The 18,289-nt window shown below is 47.3% G+C and overlaps 1 protein-coding gene across 2 annotated transcripts in view; it reads right to left on the bottom strand.

Moving 5' to 3' along the window:
- The window catches only part of dph1 (diphthamide biosynthesis 1), a 717,385-nt gene that overhangs the window by 448,229 nt on the left and 250,867 nt on the right, over positions 1 to 18,289 (bottom strand). The gene's annotated exons all lie outside the window — the stretch shown is intronic.

Raw genomic sequence — 18,289 nt, forward strand, 5'->3', positions numbered from 1 at the left:
TAAAATGGGGGCAGAAGCAAAAGGTAGAAAGGAGATAAGAAAAAGTGGATGGCAGAGAAATCAAAGGGAAAAATCAAAAAGGGCCACATTACAACATAATTCTAAAAGGATAAAGAGTGTTAAAAAAACAAGCCTGTGTCTCAATGCGAGGAGCATTCGTAATAAGATGGATGAATTAACTGTGGAGATAGCTGTTAACGGATATGATGTAATTGGGATTACGGAGACATGACTCCAGGGTGACCAAGGCTGGGAACTCAACATCCAGGAGTATTCAATATTCAGGAAGGATAGACAGAAAGGAAAAGGAGGTGGGGTAGCGTTGTTGGTTAAAGAGGAGGTTAATGCAATAGTAAGGAAGGACATTAGCTTGGATGATGTGGAATATGTATGGGTAGAGCTGCGGAACACCAAAGGGCAGAAATCATTAGTGGGAGTTGTTTACAGACCACCAAACAGTAGTAGTGAGGTTAGGGATGGCATCAAACATAAATTAGCGATGTGTGCAATAAAGGTACAGCAGTTATCATGGGTGACATTAATCTACATATAAATTGGGCTAACCAAATTGGTAGCAATACAGTGGAGGAGGATTTCCTGGAGTGTATAAGGGATGGTTTTCGAGACCAACATGTCGAGGAACCAACCAGAGAGCTGGCCATCCTAGACTGGGTGATGTGTAATGAGAGAGGATTAATTAACAATCTTGTTGTGCGAGGCCCCTTGGGGAAGAGTGACCATAATATGGTAGAATTCTTCATTAAGGTGGAGAGTGACACAGTTAATTCAGAGACTAGGGTCCTGAACTTAAAGAAAGGTAACTTCGATGGTATGAGGGGTGAATTGGCTAGACTGGCGAATGATACTTAAAGGGTTGATGGTGGATAAGCAATGACAGACATTTAAAGATCACATGGATGAACTTCAACAATTGTACATCCCTGCCTGGCGTAAAAATAAAACGGGAAAGGTGGCTCAACCGTGGCTAACAAGAGAAATTAAGGACAGTGTTAAATCCAAGGAAGAGGCATATAAATTGGCCAGAAAAAGCAGCAAACCTGAGGACTGGGAGAAATTTAGAATTCAGCAGAGGAGGGCAATGGGTTTAATTAGGAGGGGGAAAATTAATGAGAGTAAGCTTGCAGGGAACATAAAAACTGACTGCAACAGCTTCTATAGATATGTGAAGAGAAAAACATTAGTGAAGATAAATGTGGGTCCCTTGCAGTCAGAATCAGGTGAATTTATAATGGGGAACAAAGAAATAGAAGACCAATTGAACAAATACATTGGTTCTGTCTTCACTAAGGAAGACACAAATAACCTTCCGGAAATACTAGGGGACCGAGGGTCTAGCGAGAAGGAGGAACTGAGGAAAATCTTTATTAGTCAGGAAATTGTGTTAGGGAAATTGATGGGATTGAAGGCCGATAAATCCCCAGGGCCAGATAGGCTGCATCCGAGAGTACTTATGGAAGTGGCCCTAGAAATAGAGGATGCATTGGTGGTAATTTTCCAACAGTCTATCAACTCTGGATCAGTTCCTATGGATTGGAGTGTAGCTAATGTAACACCACTTTTTAAAAAAGGAGGGAGAGAGAAAACAGGGAATTATAGACCGGTTAGCCTGACATCGGTAGTGGGGAAAATGTTGGAATCAATTATTAAAGATGTAATAGCAGCGCATTTGGAAATCAGTGACAGGATCGGTCCAAGTCAGCATGGATTTATGAAAGGGAAATCATGCTTGACAAATCTTCTAGAATTTTTTGAGGATGTAACTAGTAGAGTGGACAAGGGAGAACCAGTGGATGTGGTGTATTTGAACTTTCAAAAGGCTTTTGACAAGGTCCCACATAAGAGCTTAGTGTGTAAAATTAAAACACATGGTATTGGGGTAATATACTGACATGGATAGAGAACTGGTTAGCAGACAGGAAGCAAAGAGTAGGAATAAACGGGTCCTTTTCAGAATGCCAGGCAGTGACTAGTGGAGTGCCACAGGGCTCAGTGCTGGGACCCCAGCTATTTACAATATATATTAATGATTTAGACGAAGGAATTGAATGTAATATCTCCAGTTTTGCAGATGACATTAAGCTGGGTGGCGGTGTGAGCTGTGAGGAGGATGCTCAGAGGCTGCAGGGTGACTTGGACAGGTTAGGTGAGTGGGCAAATGCATGGCAGATGCAGTATAATGTAGATAAATGTGAGGTTATCACTTTGGTGGCAAAAACAGGAAGGCAGATTATTAGGAAAAGGGGAGGTGCAATGAGACCTGGGTGTCATGGTACATCAGTCATTGAAAGTTGGCATGCAGGTTCAGCAGGCGGTGAAGGCGGCAAATGGCATGTTGGCCTTCATAACGAGAGGATTTGAGCATAGGAGCAGGGAGGCCTTACTGCAGTTGTACAGGGCCTTGGTGAGGACCTTGAATAGTGTACACAGTTTTGGTCTCCTAATCTGAAGAAGGATATTCTTGCTATTGAGGGAGTGCAGCGAAGGTTCACCAGACTGATTCCCGGGATGGCAGGACTGACATATGAAGAAAGATTGGATCGACTAGGCTTATATTCACTGGAATTTAGAAGAATAAGAGAGGATCGCATAGAAGAATCTAAAATTCTGACGGGATTGGACAGATTAGATGCAGGAAGAATGTTCCCGATGTTGGGGAAGTACAGAACCAGGGGTCACAGTCTAAGGATAAGGGCCATTTAAGACCGAGATGAGGAGAAATTTCTTCACTCAGAGAATTGTGAATCTGTGGAATTCTCGACCACAGAATGTTGTTGAGACCAGTTCGTTCGATATATTCAAAAGGGAGTTAGATGTGGCTCTCACGGCTAAAGGGATCAGGGGGTATGGAGAGAAAGCAGGAATGGGGTACTGAGGTGAATGATCAGCCATGATCATACTGAATGGTGGTACAGGCTCGAAGGGCCGAATGGCCTACTCCTGCACCTATTTTCTATGTTTCTATATTTGCGAACTAACGGAATTAAGAGATCATGGAGATAGTGTGGGAAGGTGGAGTTGAGGTAGAAGATCAGCCATGATCTTATTGAATGGCGGAGCAGGCTTAAATGGCCAAATGGCTTACTCTAGCTCATACTTTATTATGTTCTTATAAGGGATGTGGCATGTCTTGAGGATGTATGATATTCCTGAGAAACTTAAGACTGATGGAAAATATCGCAAACAAATCCCTGTGCGCTGTGAGGGTGGATAGGAAACTAACGTGTTGGTTTAGATCAACAGTTGGAGTGAGATAAGTATGCACACCACTGCCAGATTTATTTCATCTAATACTGGAAGCAGTAATGTATCTCGCACGAATACATTTAAGGGGAAGCTAGTGAAGTACATGAGGGAGAAATGAACAGGAGGATATGTTGATAGTGTTAGATGAGATAAATAGAGAGGAGGCTCGTGTGGAGCGTAAACACTGGCACAGACCTGTTGGGCCGAGTGGCCTGTTTTGTGCTGTAAATTCTATGATATTGGAGGATTCTTTTTATGTGCCAAGATTTTAAGCAATCTCAGATTTGCTGATGACACTGACCTTATAGTAACATCTAAATCAGACGCGCGGAGACTAACAGACACGGTGTAAGTGGAAAGCAGAAAATGTGTTACACATTAACATAAAGACAAAGGTCGTGTCATTTGGGAAGCATCGGGAAGATGTGCAGATGATAGGAACGTAGGAAAAGGAGGCGGCCATTTAGCCCTCGAGCCTGTTAAAAGAATTGCATTTAAATAGCGCCTCTCACAACCTAAGGATGTCCAAAATGTTTTACAGCCAATGACGTACTTTTGAAGTGTAGTCACTGTTGCAATGCCGGAAATGTGGCAGCCAATTTGAACACAGCAAGCTCCCACAAACAGCAACGTGATAATGACCCGATAATCTGCTTGAGTGCTGCTGATTGAGGGCTCAATATTGGCCAGGACACCGGGGATTCCTCCCTTGCTCTTCTACGAAATAGTGCCATGGGATCTTTTACTTCCACCCAAGTGAGCAGAAAGGTCCTCGGTTTAACGTCTTTTCCAAAAGACGGTACCTCCAACAGTGCAGCACTCCCTCAGTACTGCACTGGAGTGTCAGCCTAGATTTTTACGCTCAAGACTCACGAGTGGGGCTTGAACTTATGTTCATTCTGCCATTAATGAGATCATGGCTGATCTGTGACCTAACTCCAGTTACCCACATTTGCCCTATATCCCTTAATACCTTTGGTTGACAAAAATCTATCAAGCTCAGTATTAAAATTAACAATTGACCTAGCATCAACTGCCATTTGCAGAACGTCTAATTACCCTTTGCATGTAGAAGTATTTCATAGAAACATAGAAAATAGGTGCAGGAGTAGGCCATTCGGCCCTTCGAGCCTGCACCACCATTCAATATGATCATGGCTGAACATGCATTTCAGTACCCCATTCCTGCTTTCTCTCCATACCCCTTGATCCCTTTAACCGTGAGGGCCACATCTAACTCCCTTTTGAATATATCGAACGAACTGGCCCTAACAACTTCCTGTGTTAGAGAATTCCACATGCCCACAACTCTGAGTTAAGAAGTTTCTCCTCATCTCGGTCCTAACTGGCTTACCCCTTATCCTTAGACTGTGACCCCTGGTTCTGGACTTCCCCAACATCGGGAACATTCTTCCTGCATCTAACCTGTCCAATCCCGTCAGAATTTTTCTGCTTCTATGAGATCCCCTCTCATTCTTCTAAATTCCATTGAATACAAGCCTAGTCGATCCAGTCTTTCTTCATATGTCAGTCCTGCCATCCCGGGAATCAGTCTGGTGAACCTTCGCTGCACTCCCTCAATAGCAAGAATGTCCTTCCTCAGATTAGGAGACCAATACTGTACACAATATTCAAGGTGTGGCCTTACCAAGATCCTGTACAACTGTAATAAGACCTCCCTGCTCCTATACTCGAATCCTCTCGCTATGAAGGCCAACATACCATTTGCCTTCTTCACTGCCTGCTGCACCTGTATGCCAACCTTCAGTGACTGATGTACCATGATACCCAGGTCTCGTTGCACCTCCCCTTTTACCAATCTGTCACCATTCAGATAATAATCAGCCCTCCTGTTTTTACCACCAAAGTGGATAACCTCACATTTATCCACATTATACCGCATCTACCATGTATTTGCCCACTCACCTAACCTGTCAAAAGTCACCCTGCAGCCTCTTAGCATCCTCCTCACAGCTCACACTACTACCTAGCTTAGTGTCATCTGGAGTTTCCTGACTTCACTCCTGAAAAACCTGGTTCTAACTTTTAGGCTATGTTCCCAAGTCCTAGACTCCCTATTATAGTCAGAGGAATGCTGTCAGAGAGGTGGAGAAGTTTATAAATCAGACATGATCTCACTGAAGCAGAACAGACTCAAGGGGCTAAGGGGCCTACTCATTATCCTATGCACCTTGGTGGGTTAGTGGCAAAGAATGGGCGTTGTGAAGCAGACATCAACGAAAGGATTGGACATGCTTCTGCTGCTTTTGGAAGATGGAACAAGATTATGGAAGAAAAAGATACTTTGGTAAAGTATAAGAGTCTATGAAGCAATATCTTGGGACTTGGACTCTCAACCCAGGGCATGCTGAGACTGGAGAGTGCTACCTACCAACAACCGAGCCAAGCTGGCTCACGGATCCCACCAACCATTCGGTCCTCTGGAGAACCAGCAGTCACTTCCAGCAGCAACAACTTGCATTTATATAGCACCTTCAGCATAGCACAACGCCCCGAAGCGCTTCACAGGAGCGTTATCAAACAAAATTTCCTCACAGCAACATCTGAATCAGATTAGCCAAGACCAACTGGCAAGGTGCAAGTGGAAAGTAGAACATCTGTATTACACATGAACATTTTCTCCCCATATTATCATACGGATCTGAGTGTTGGAAAATGAGAAAAGTGGACGGACAAAAGATACCAAGGGCAGAGATGAGTCAATTGAGAGGAATACCAGGGACTATCCAGGAGGTAATGAATCAAGAATGATACAATAAGAACAAGACTTGGACAAGAAAGAATGCTTATATGGAAGGTCCAAGAAAGACGACTGCGATGGTTAGGGCACATTTCAAGATCGTAAATACCTTTCGTAGCCCTGCACAGAGAGGAGAAACAACAACTCGCCTTTAATGTAGCAAAACGTCCCAAGGCACTTAACGAAATGATCACAGGAGATATCAGGACAGGTCCGTTAGCGTCTGAAGATAGCAGAAAGAAAGAACTAGCATCTCTAGATCTTTCATGGCCTCAGGGCGTCCTCAAGCACCTTTACAGCCAGCGAAGTACTTTTCGACGTGCGGTCGCTGTTGCAATGTAGGGAAAACCTGGCAGACAATTTGCACACAGCAAGATCCCACAAACAACGAGCTAATGAGCAGATAGTGATGTCGACTGAGGGATAAATATAGGACCAAGACACGGGGCGGGGAAGAGAGAGAACTCCCCAGGCTCTTCTTCAAGATAGTGGAATGTGGGATGTTTTACGTTCACCTGAGAGAGCAGACGGAGCCTCGGAACAGGGTAACATTTCTGATGTAGTCCGTCCGTCCCCCCGCCCCAGAACTGTTAACTTGTCGCCGTTCTTTTCAGATGCAGGCAGGCCTCTGCTGAGTATTTCCAGAACGTTCTGTTTTTATACCAAATTCCCAGCTTTTTTTAAAATCATTAGTCTGTCTACTGTTTGAAACCTACTCTAATTCCCCTTCATTTTTGATTTGTTTTTTCGTGCACCATCAAAGCAGCAGCTACTTGTCAGTGAAGGAGATGTAAATTCATGAGCGGCAGGGAGTGCTCAGAAAGACTGAAGATGCAGACATATAAAAATACACTGGATTGTCAAGGCTCCTTACACGACTTCACCGATACAAAGATTATATTTCTCTGACAGTTCTCATGCTGTGGCTAATCAAGCTAGTGAAAAGCTAATTTGTTTCAGAGGTTAACTCGCCCGTATGTCTAATACTCACAGAGCCAGCCAGCTAATACAGCACTACTCTGCCAAAGTCATTGTATCATTTTTTCACCCAATAATTCCTGCAATTGTAACCACATGGAATTTATTTTCTAGAGATCATATTCCACTCAACACTGAAGATAGCTGTCCGGGTAATTGAGGCCTTTATGAGATGTGTTATTGAGAAGACACACGTGCGCGCAAGCACACACACACGCACTCTCACACACGCTCGCTTGCGCTCGCACTCTCACACACACGCTCGCACTCTCACGCGCTCGCGCTCTCACACACACGCTCGCACTCACACACGCTCGCTCGCACTCACACACGCTCGCACTCACACACGCTCGCACTCACACACACACGCTCACGCTCGCACTCACACACACACGCTCGCACTCACACACACACGCTCGCACTCACACACACACGCTCGCACTCACACACGCTCGCTCGCACTCACACACGCTCGCACTCACACACTCGCACTCACACACGCTCGCTCGCACTCACACACGCTCGCTCGCACTCACACACGCTCGCACTCACACACACACGCTCGCACTCACACACGCTCGCACTCACACACACGCTCGCACTCACACACACACGCTCGCACTCACACACGCTCGCTCGCACTCACACACGCTCGCTCGCACTCACACACGCTCGCTCGCACTCACACACGCTCGCTCGCACTCACACACGCTCGCACTCACACACACACGCTCGCACTCACACACGCTCGCTCGCACTCACACACGCTCGCACTCACACACACACGCTCGCACTCACACACGCTCGCTCGCACTCACACACGCTCGCTCGCACTCACACACGCTCGCTCGCACTCACACACGCTCGCACTCTCACGCGCTCGCACTCTCACACGCTCGCACTCTCACACGCTCGCACTCTCACACGCTCGCACTCTCACACGCACGCTCGCACTGTCACACGCACGCTCGCACTCACACACGCACGCTCGCACTCACACACGCTCGCTCGCACTCACACACGCTCGCTCGCACTCACACACGCTCGCTCGCACTCACACACACGCTCGCACTCACACACGCTCGCTCGCACTCACACACGCTCGCTCGCACTCACACACACGCTCGCACTCACACACACGCTCGCACTCACACACGCTCGCTCGCACTCACACACTCGCTCGCACTCTCACGCTCGCTCGCACTCACACACGCTCGCACTCACACACGCTCGCACTCACACACGCTCGCTCGCACTCACACACGCTCGCTCGCACTCACACACTCGCTCGCACTCACACGCTCGCTCGCACTCACACACGCTCGCACTCACACACACACGCTCGCACTCACACACACACGCTCGCACTCACACACACACGCTCGCACTCACACACACACGCTCGCACTCACACACACACGCTCGCACTCACACACACACGCTCGCACTCACACACACACGCTCGCACTCACACACACACGCTCGCACTCACACGCTCGCACACACACACGCTCGCACTCACACACACACGCTCGCACTCACACACACACGCTCGCACTCACACACACACGCTCGCACTCACACACACACGCTCGCTCGCACTCACACACTCACACACACACACACACACACGTATCATCATCATCATAGGCAGTCCCTCGGAATCGAGGAGGACTTGCTTCCACTCCCAAAGTGGGTTCTTTGGTGGCTGAACAGTCAAATACGAGAGCCACAGACCCTGTTACAGGTGGGACAGACATTCGTCGGGGGACGGGGTCGGTAGGGCTGGTTTGCCGCGCGCTCCTTCGGCTGCCTGCGTCTGGCCTTTTCATGCTCCTTGCGTCGAGACTCAGAGAGCTCAACGCCCTCCCGGATGGACTTTCTCCATCTCGAGCGGTCTGCGGCCAGGGTCTCCCAGGTGTCAGTGGTGATGTCGCACTTTACCAGCGAGGCTTTGAGGGTGTCCTTATAACATTTCCGCTGTCCTCCTTTGGCTCGTTTACCATGAAGGAGCTCCACATAAAGCATTTGCTTAGGGAGTCTCGTATCTGGCATGTGTACTATGTGGCCTGCCCAGCGAAGCTGATCGAGTGTGGTCAGTGCTTCAATACTGGGGATGTTAGCCTGGTCGAGGACACTGATGTTGGTGCGCCTGTCCTCCCAGGGGATTTGCAGGATCTTGTGGAGACATCGTTGATGATATATCTCCAGCGACTTGAGGTGCCTTCTGTACATCGTCCATGCCTCAGATCCATACAGGAGGGCGGGTATTACTACAGCCCTGTAGACCATGAGTTTGGTGGTAGATTTGAGGGCCTGTCAGGCGGCCGAAGGCTGCGCTGGCGCACTGGAGGCGATGCTGAATCTCCGCATCACTGTCTGCCTTTGTTGATAAGAGGCTCCCGAGATATGGGAAATGGTCCACGTTGTCCAGGGCCGCGCCGTGGATCTTGATGATTGGAGGGCAGTGCAATGCGGCGATGACAGGCTGGTGAAGGACTTTTGTCTTACGGATGTTAAGCGTAAGGTCCATGCTTTCATATGCCTCAATGAATACATTGACTATATCCTGGAGTTCAGCCTCAATGTGCACAGACGCAGGCACTGTCCACATACTGCAGCTCAATGACAGAGTTTGGGGTGATCTTGGACCTGGCCTGGAGGTGGCGTAGGTTAAACAGCTTCCCACTGGTTCTGTAGTTTAGTTCCACTCCAGCGGGGAGCTTGTTGATTGTGAGGTGGAGCATGGCAGCGAGGAAGATTGAGAAGAGGATTGGAGCGATAACGCAGCCCTGTTTGACCCCGGTCTGGATGTAATGGATCCGTTGGTAAGGATCACGGCCTGCATTCCATTGTAAAGCGGGCGAAGGATGTTGACAAACTTTTGGGGGCATCTGAAACGGAGGAGGACGCTCCATAGACCCTCGCGGTTGACAGTATCAAAGGCCTTTGTAAGATCGAAAAAGGCCATGTATAAGGGCTGGCGCTGCTCCCTGCATCATTCCTGCAACTGGCGCGCTGCAAAGATCATGTCTGTTGTGCTCCGTAGGGGACGAAATCCGCATTGTGATTCCGGGAGGAGCTCCTCGGCCACAGGGAGAACTCGAGCGACAACTTTTCCAGTGGCTGAAAGCAGGGAGATTCCCCTGTAGTTGCCACAGTTGGACTTGTTCCTCTTTTTAAAAATGGTCACAATCACTGCATCTCTCAGATCTCCCGGCATGCTCTCCTCCCTCCAGATGAGAGAGGAGGTCATATATCTGCGCCAACAGCGCCTCTCCGCCATATCTTAGCGCCTTAGCAGGGATTCCATCCGCACCTGTAGCTTTGTTATTCTTAAGCTGTTTTATGGCTTTGCCAACCTCGTGCAATGTTGGAGTTTCACTGAGTTGGTGGCGGATGGCATGCTGCGGGATGGAATCGAGAACACTCGAGCCAAAGACAGAGTCTTGATTGTGTGTGTGAGAGAGAGTGTGAGCATGTGAGTCCACTCTCACACACACATGCTCACACTCTCTCACACACACATGCTCGCACGCACTCGCACACGCTCGCACTCACACACAGTATTCGGTGGACAACTAGGAACATAGGAAAACGAGTAGACCCTCGAGCCTGTTCTGCTGATGGCTGATCTGCACCTCAACTCCACTTATCCACCTTTGTTCCATATCCCTTGATGCCCTTACCTTAGTGTAGATATCTAAAATATGGCTTTTCACGGAAGGTGCATAGGGACACCATTAGACCCCCCCCCCACTGGAGCTACTTACTCTAATCCCACTCTTTCCCTGTAACCGTTAACATTTTGCTCCTTAAGTGTTTATCTAATTCTTCCTGAAATTGATTAAATTGTCTTCAATAGACACGTAGAATCAGACAGCACAGAAGGCCCATCGTATCCGTGCTGCCTCTCTGAAAGAGCTATCCACTTAGGCTCAATCTCCTACCCTTGCTCTGTAACCTTTTAACTTTTTCTTTTTAAAAGCTTTTATAGATTTTGCTTCCAGCAGTTTCTGGTAGATCATTCCACGTTCTGACAGCCCTCGGTGTAAAAAAAAATGTCTCCAAACCTTTGTTGTATTCATTCTCGGGAAGTGGGTGTCACTGGCAGGGTCAGCATTAAATTCCCATCCCCAGTTGCCCCGAGAAGGTGGAGACACATCGAGGTTAGACCGGGTAAGGATATCAGGCCAACTTCCCTAATGGACATTTGTGAACCAGTTGGGTTTTTACAACAATCCAACAAGCTCTATGGTCACTTTTACTGATACCAGTTTTTTTATTTCCACATTTAAAAACAAACTGAATTCAAATTCTCAAATTGCCATGGTTGGATTTGAACGGCCATTCTCTGGATACTAATCCAGTTTCAGAACCGCGACACTGCCGTACCCCTCCCTTCAGTCCTTTGCTGCTGATCTAAAATTTATGTAATCCATATTCTAATCATGTTTTTAGATGAAAAATGTCCTTCTACCTCCCCCTTCTATGTTCCAGTAATGATAGATTCTTACAGCACAGTCGGAGGCCATTCGGCCCAGCATGTCTATGCCGGCTTTTGGAAAGAGCATTCCAGTTAGTGCCACTCAATGATCCCCCCAATTTTTTTATGGGATGCGTGGCCCATTCAAAATTACGCATTCGAGAAGCCAGTCCCAGGCTGCACAGGACCTCCGCGGCTGCACGGCTCCGCAGGAATGTTGGTTCTCATTCCCTGCTCTTTCCCCATTGCCCTGCAAAGCTTTTCCTTTTCAAATCTCTTTTGAAAGTTGTTATTGAATCTGCTTGCACTGCCCTTTCAGGTAGTGCGTTCCAGATCACAACTTTCTGTCTGGAAGAAATTGTTCTCATCTCCCCTCTGGTTAATCTATCCCGAATCTATAGGAACAGAGGAAATAAGAGCAGGAGTAGGCCATCGGTCCCTCAAGCCTGCTGCGCCATTCTATAAGATCATGGCTGATCTGATCTTGGACTCAGCTACACTTCCCTGCCCGCTCCCCATAACCCTTCACTCCTTATCTTTCAAAAATCTGTCTATCTCCACCTTAAATATATTCAATGACCCAGCTCCACACCTCTCTGGGACAGAGACTTCTACAGATTTACAACCCTCAGAGAAGAAATTCCTCCTCATCTCAGTTCTAAATGGACGACCCCTTATTCTTAAACTATGCCCCCTAGTTTTAGATTCCCTCGATTGGAAACATCCTCTCTGCATCTATCTTGTCGAGCCCCTCAGTATCTTATGTTTCAATTCTTCTAAACTCCATGAGTGTAGGCCCAACCTACTCAACCATTCTTCATAAGACAACCCCTTCATCTCAGGAATCAACCTAGTGAATCTTCTCTGAACTGCCTCCAATGCAAGTATATCCTTCTTAAATAAGGAGACCAAAATTGTAAGCAGTACTCCAGGTGTGGTCTCAACAGTTGTAGCAGGACTTCCCTGCTTTTATATTCCATCCTCCTTGCAATAAAGGCCAACATTCCATTCCTATGGACCATTGTTACTGATTCAACAACCAAGTTCACTATCCTCCTTCACACACAGCAATTACATTCCCACCTTAATCTGTTCCTCGGTGACTACAGCCTTGAGTTTTTTTGGAAATGCATTCAGTCCATAAAGGCACAATTGAAGAATTAATTTATTGGGCGCCGCTTTCTCCTTCTCTGTCTGGTACTCTACTATAGTCTGATAATTATTTAGCAATCGATCGGTCAATGCCCTTCCAATTTTCCCAAATCACCAGCAGCCCAACTCGAGACTGGCGAAACAGCTGATGACGGCAGGTGAGACCACCATGCACTCCAGAGAGCTTGCGGTTACGAGTCCAGCATCCAACAGCTGAAACTATTGCTTCCTCCAGCAATGAATCTAAGCTCACCTCAGAGGTCGTCTCCCGCATAACCTCCCTCTTCCCGGAGGGCAGCACAAGGGGCAGTCTGACAGCTCCGTCACTGCCCAATTCAGTTCCAGCATCCACTAAGAGGCAACGCTTTAAACTGACAGACTAGGCGGCACCACATTCAGCGTGGAGAGGAAACTCTCTCAAGGAACAGGACCCGTTCACTGCTGTTGTCTGTACAGGGTTAAATAGTGTAGGTTTTTATTTATTCATTCATGGGATGTGGACGCCGCTGGTAAGGCCGGCATTTATTGCCCATCCTCCTAATTACCCTCGAGAAGGTGGTGGTGAGCCGCCTTGTTGAACCGCTGCAGTACGTGTGGTGAAGGTGCTCCCACAGTGCTGTTAGGGAGGGAGTTCCAGAATTTTGACCCAGCGACAATGAATGAACGGCCGACATATTTCCAAGTTGGGATGGTGTGTGGCTCGGAAGGGAACTTGGAGGTGGTGGTGCTCCCATGCGCCTGCTGCCCTTGTCCTTCTAGATGGCAGAGGTCGAGGGTTTGGGAGGTGCTATTGAAGAAGCCTTGCGAGTTGCTGCATCTTGTAGATGGTACACACTGCAGCCACTGTGCATTGGTTGTGGGCTTGCCAACAAATCTTGTGTGTGTGGGGGCGGGGGCGGGGGGGGATAGAAGAATTGAGTATATGGTGTGTCAAAGGATGGCAGCATCACTTCCAGGGATTGGTTGAGGGACCTTGCCCTGGAAAGCCAGATCCAGCAAGAATGAAATGACTCCAATCAGGATCTGCAGCTTAGCACCTCTGAGCGTTAGCCAAAATGTTATCCAGCCAACGGCAATATTGGAGTTTGAAGTGGGGTGTCGAGCTCTGTTATAATTAAAGAGTTAAGAATGGATCTCGGGATTAAAACGAGCTGACATAGGCTTTGGTAATGGTCAACTTTCTAAAGGTATTTAAAGGGAACTAACATGTTGGAATGATTCATTGTTACAAGCTTTGTAACTTGAGGACAATTAAAATAGCCAAACTGTTGAACCACAGGAGGCCCAGAGGGGCAGTTAAACAGGGCAAGGGGTCAAAAGTGACAGGTTGGAAAAACGCCATTTGGTATGAGACATAGGCCAATGATTGTGTGACACGAAAGGGAGTTCATCAAGCAGCAATTGTGCACGCGGGCTTTGGGCCAATTAAACGGCATAGGGGGACCGTGCACGAGGCTGACACGCATCATTAAGTGTATAAAAGATTGCTTGGAACTTTATATCATCGGAGAGGCCTGGCTACAGACATCCAGCAGGCAAGCTCCCCACCGGTGCAAAATAAAGACTACTTAAATCTTCGAACCCTGGCGTTGAGTGTTTATTTTAAATACTTCACTACAGAGTTACTTTTCAATATAAGGAGGAGAAAGGAGCCTTTAGTTTTCTACACATCAACAACTTGCATTTACATAGCGCCCTGAACGTAGTAAAACATCCCAAGGTGCTTCTCAGGAGCATCATCAGACACAAACTGACACCGAGCCACATTAGGAGATATTAGGATAGGTGACCGAAAGTTTGGTCAAAGAGGTTATTTTACGGAGCATCATAAAGGAGAAGAGGTGAAGGGGTTTAGGGAGGGAATTCCACAGCCTAGGGCCTAGACGGCTGAAGGCATAGCTGCCAATTGCGGAGCAATGGAAATTGGGAATGCACAAGAGGCCAGAAATGCAGGAACACAGAAATCTCGGAGAGTTGTAGGTCTGGAGGTAGTTATAGAGATAGGGAGGGGCACGGCCATGGAGGGATTTGAACACATGGATGAGTATTTTAAATTCAAGGTCTTGTTGGACCGGGATCCAATGCAGGTCAGTGAGTACAGCACTGGCCCAAGACCGCTCAAAGTGGAGGGGAAGCATCAGCGCGCAAGGCACCGAACACTTCGATTCTCTTCATCGGGAGCACGCGGATGCGATGCACAAATAGCGGAAGGAGCGTTCGACAAATCAAGCTCCCCACCCACCAACCGCCATCTGTCCCACCTGTGACAGACTGTCCGCATTGGGCTCATCAGTCACCAAAGAACTAATTTTAGTGTGGAAGCAAGTCATCCTCGACTCCGGGGGACTGCCTAAGAAGAAGAAGTGGTAATGGGTGAACAGGACTGTGCACGAGTTAGGAAACAGGCAACGGGGCTCGAGTGAGCTCAAGTTTACGGAGGGTGGAAGGTGGGAAGCCGGCCAGGAGAGCATTGGAATCGTCAAGTCTGGTGGCAACAAAAGCATGGATCAGGATTTCAGCAGCAGATGGGGGCTGAGGCAGGGGCAGAGACGGGCAATATTACGGAGGTGGACGTAGGTGGACTTGGTGATGGAGAGGATACAGGGATTCAATGGCCTTCTTTCTTTACTCCCAGTGATTGCTAGCCCCATTAGAGACAGAGAAAGTGATGACATATTCAACGTAATATTACAGAATAAGCGAAATTGCATGTTTTTTCAGTCACTTGTACAATTTCTATCAGACCCAGATTGAAGGAGTGTGGGCTGAAACCCTGCACTGTACACATTCCACTCTGGCACCACCCTGCTCCTCAACTCTGCCATGTGCCAGTACAAGTCCGTCACTGGCCCAAACCATATCTGATCCACTCCCACCGGGGAAAGGCTGTAAATTGGCTGTTTCAGTCTCAGTGATTGAAGTCTTGACCAAATCAAACATTTCCCAGGGAAATAAACAGCTGCATTCCAATTGCAAATCATTCTTATTGGCATCCCGAGGCATTTCAATGCAGCACACTGCTCCCCATTGGGATATCAATTGGAACCAAGGCAGCAGTGTGCATACTGGGAATTAAAGAGCTTGCATATATATCACCGTTCTCATCCACAGGATGCCCCAAGGCCATTTTTTGAAGAGTAGCCATGTAAGCAGACAGTAGCCGAATTAACATCATCATAGGCAGTCCCTCGAAATCCCCCGAGGATACTAGCGATATTCTGACAATGGATAGTCAAGCGGCTATAGGTGGGGAGGAACTTAACACAATCACATTCACTAAGGAGGCGGTGCTGAGTAAGATAATAAGGAACTAAAGGCAGATAAATCCCCCTGGACTTGATGGCTTGAATCCTAGGGTCTTAAGAGAAATAGCGGCAGGGATTGTGGATGCATTGGTTGTAATTTACCAAAATTCCCTGGATTCTGGGGAGATCCCAGGAGATTGGAAAACTGCAAACGTAACGCACCTATTCAAAAAAGGAGGCAGACAAAAAGCAGGAAACTATTGACCAGTTAGTCTAACATCTGTGGTTGGGAAAATGTTGGAGTCCATTATTAAAGAAGCAGTAGCAGGATATTTGGAAAAACATAATTCAGTCAGGCAGAGTCAGCATGGATTTATGAAGGGAAAGTCATGTTTGACAAATTTGCTGGAATTCTTTGAGGATGTAACGAACAGGGTGGATAAAGGGGAACCAGTGGATATGGTGTATTTGGACTTCCAGAAGGCATTTGACAAGGTGCCACATAAAAGGTTACTGTACAAGATAAAAGTTCACAGGGTTGGTGGTAATATATTAGCATGGATAGAGAATTGGCTAACTAACAGAAAACAGAGAGTCAAGATAAATGGTTCATTCTCGGGTTGGCAATCAGTAACTAGTGCGGTGCCGCAGGGATCAGTGCTGGGGCCCCAACTATTTACAATCTATATTAACGACTTGGATGAAGGGACCGAGTGTAACATAGCCAAGTTTGCTGATAATACAAAGATGGGAGGAAAAGCAATGTTCGAGGAGGACACAAAAAACCTGCAAAAGGACATAGACAGGCTAAGTGAGTGGGCAAAAATTTGGCGGAGTATAATGTTGGAAAGTGTGAGTTTATGCACTTTGGCAGAAAAAAAAATCGAAGAGCAAGTTATTATTCAAATGGAGAAAAATTGCAAATTGCAAATTACAGCGGGACCTGGGGGTTCTCGTGCATGAAACACAAAAGGTTAGTATGCAGGTACAGCAAGTGATCAGGAATGCCAATGGAATCTTGCCCTTTATTGCAAAGGGGATGGAGTATAAAAGCAGGGAAGTCTTGCTAGTTATACAGGGTGAGGCCACACCTGGAATACTGCATACAGTTTTAGTTTCCATATTTACGAAAGGATATACTTGCTTTGGAGATAATTCAGAGAAGGTTCACTAGGTTGATTCCAGAGATGAGGGGGTTGACTTATGAGGAAAGGTTGACTAGGTTAGGCCTCTACTCATTGGAATTCAGAAGAATGAGAGGTGATCTTATCGAAACGTATAAGATTATGAGGGGGCTTGACAAGGTGGATGCAGAGAGGATGTTTCCACTGATAGAGGAGACTAGAACTAGAGGGCATAATCTTAGAATAAAGGGACACCCATTTAAAACTGAGATGAGGAGAAATATGTTCTCTCAGAGGGTTGTAAATCTGTAGAATTTGCTGTGGAAGCTGGGCCACTGAATACATTTAAGACAGAGATGGACAGTTTCTTAACCGATAAGAGAATAAGGGGTTATGGGGAGCAGGCAGGGAAGGGGACCTGAGTCCATGATCATATTAAATGGCGGAGCAGGCTCGAGGGGACGTATGGCCTTCTCCTGCTCCTATTTCTTATGTTCTGATGAAATCGAGGAAAAACTTACTTCCACTCCAAAAGTGAGTTCTCAGGTGACTGTACAGTCCATTACGGTAATTACAGTGGGACAGTCAGTCGTTGAAGGAAAGGGTGGGTGGGGAACCTGGTTTGCCGCACGCACTTTCCGCTGCCTGTGCTTGTTTTCTGCATGCTCTCGGCATTGAGACTCGAGGTGCACTTCCTCCACTTAGGGCGGTCTTTGGTCAGGGATTCCCAGGTGTCAGTGGGGATGTTGCATTTTATCAAGGAGGCTTTGATGGTGTCCTTGAAATGTTTCCTTGGCCACGGTTCGCTTGCCGTGCAGGAGTTCCGAGTAGAGTGCTTGCTTTGGGAGTCTTGTGTCAGGCATGCAATCAATGTGGCCCGCCCAATGGAGCTGATCGAGTGCACAAGGTCCCACAGCCAGCAATGAGATAAATGACCAGAACATCTGCTTTTGGTGATATCAGATGAGGGGTAAATTTTGGTCAGGGCACCAGGAGAACTCTCTTGGTCTTCTTTGAAGAGTGCCATGGGATCTTGTACGTCCATTTGAGCAAACAGATAGGGCCTCACCTGAAAGACGACACCTCTGACAAGGCAGCACTCCCTCAGTGGTGCATTCAAGTGTGAGCCTTGATTGTTTGCGGGACTTGAGCCCACGATCTTCAGGGGTGAGAGTGCTGGCAACTGTGCCAAGCATTTAAGGCTGGGACTTTTTTTTGATGGGCCAATAAGGGTGACACTGGGTTGCCTCAAGGTCACTAAACAATAACCATCACAGCA

Source organism: Pristiophorus japonicus, chromosome 16, assembly GCF_044704955.1.
Source record: "Pristiophorus japonicus isolate sPriJap1 chromosome 16, sPriJap1.hap1, whole genome shotgun sequence".
NCBI classification, from domain to species: Eukaryota; Metazoa; Chordata; class Chondrichthyes; family Pristiophoridae; genus Pristiophorus; species Pristiophorus japonicus.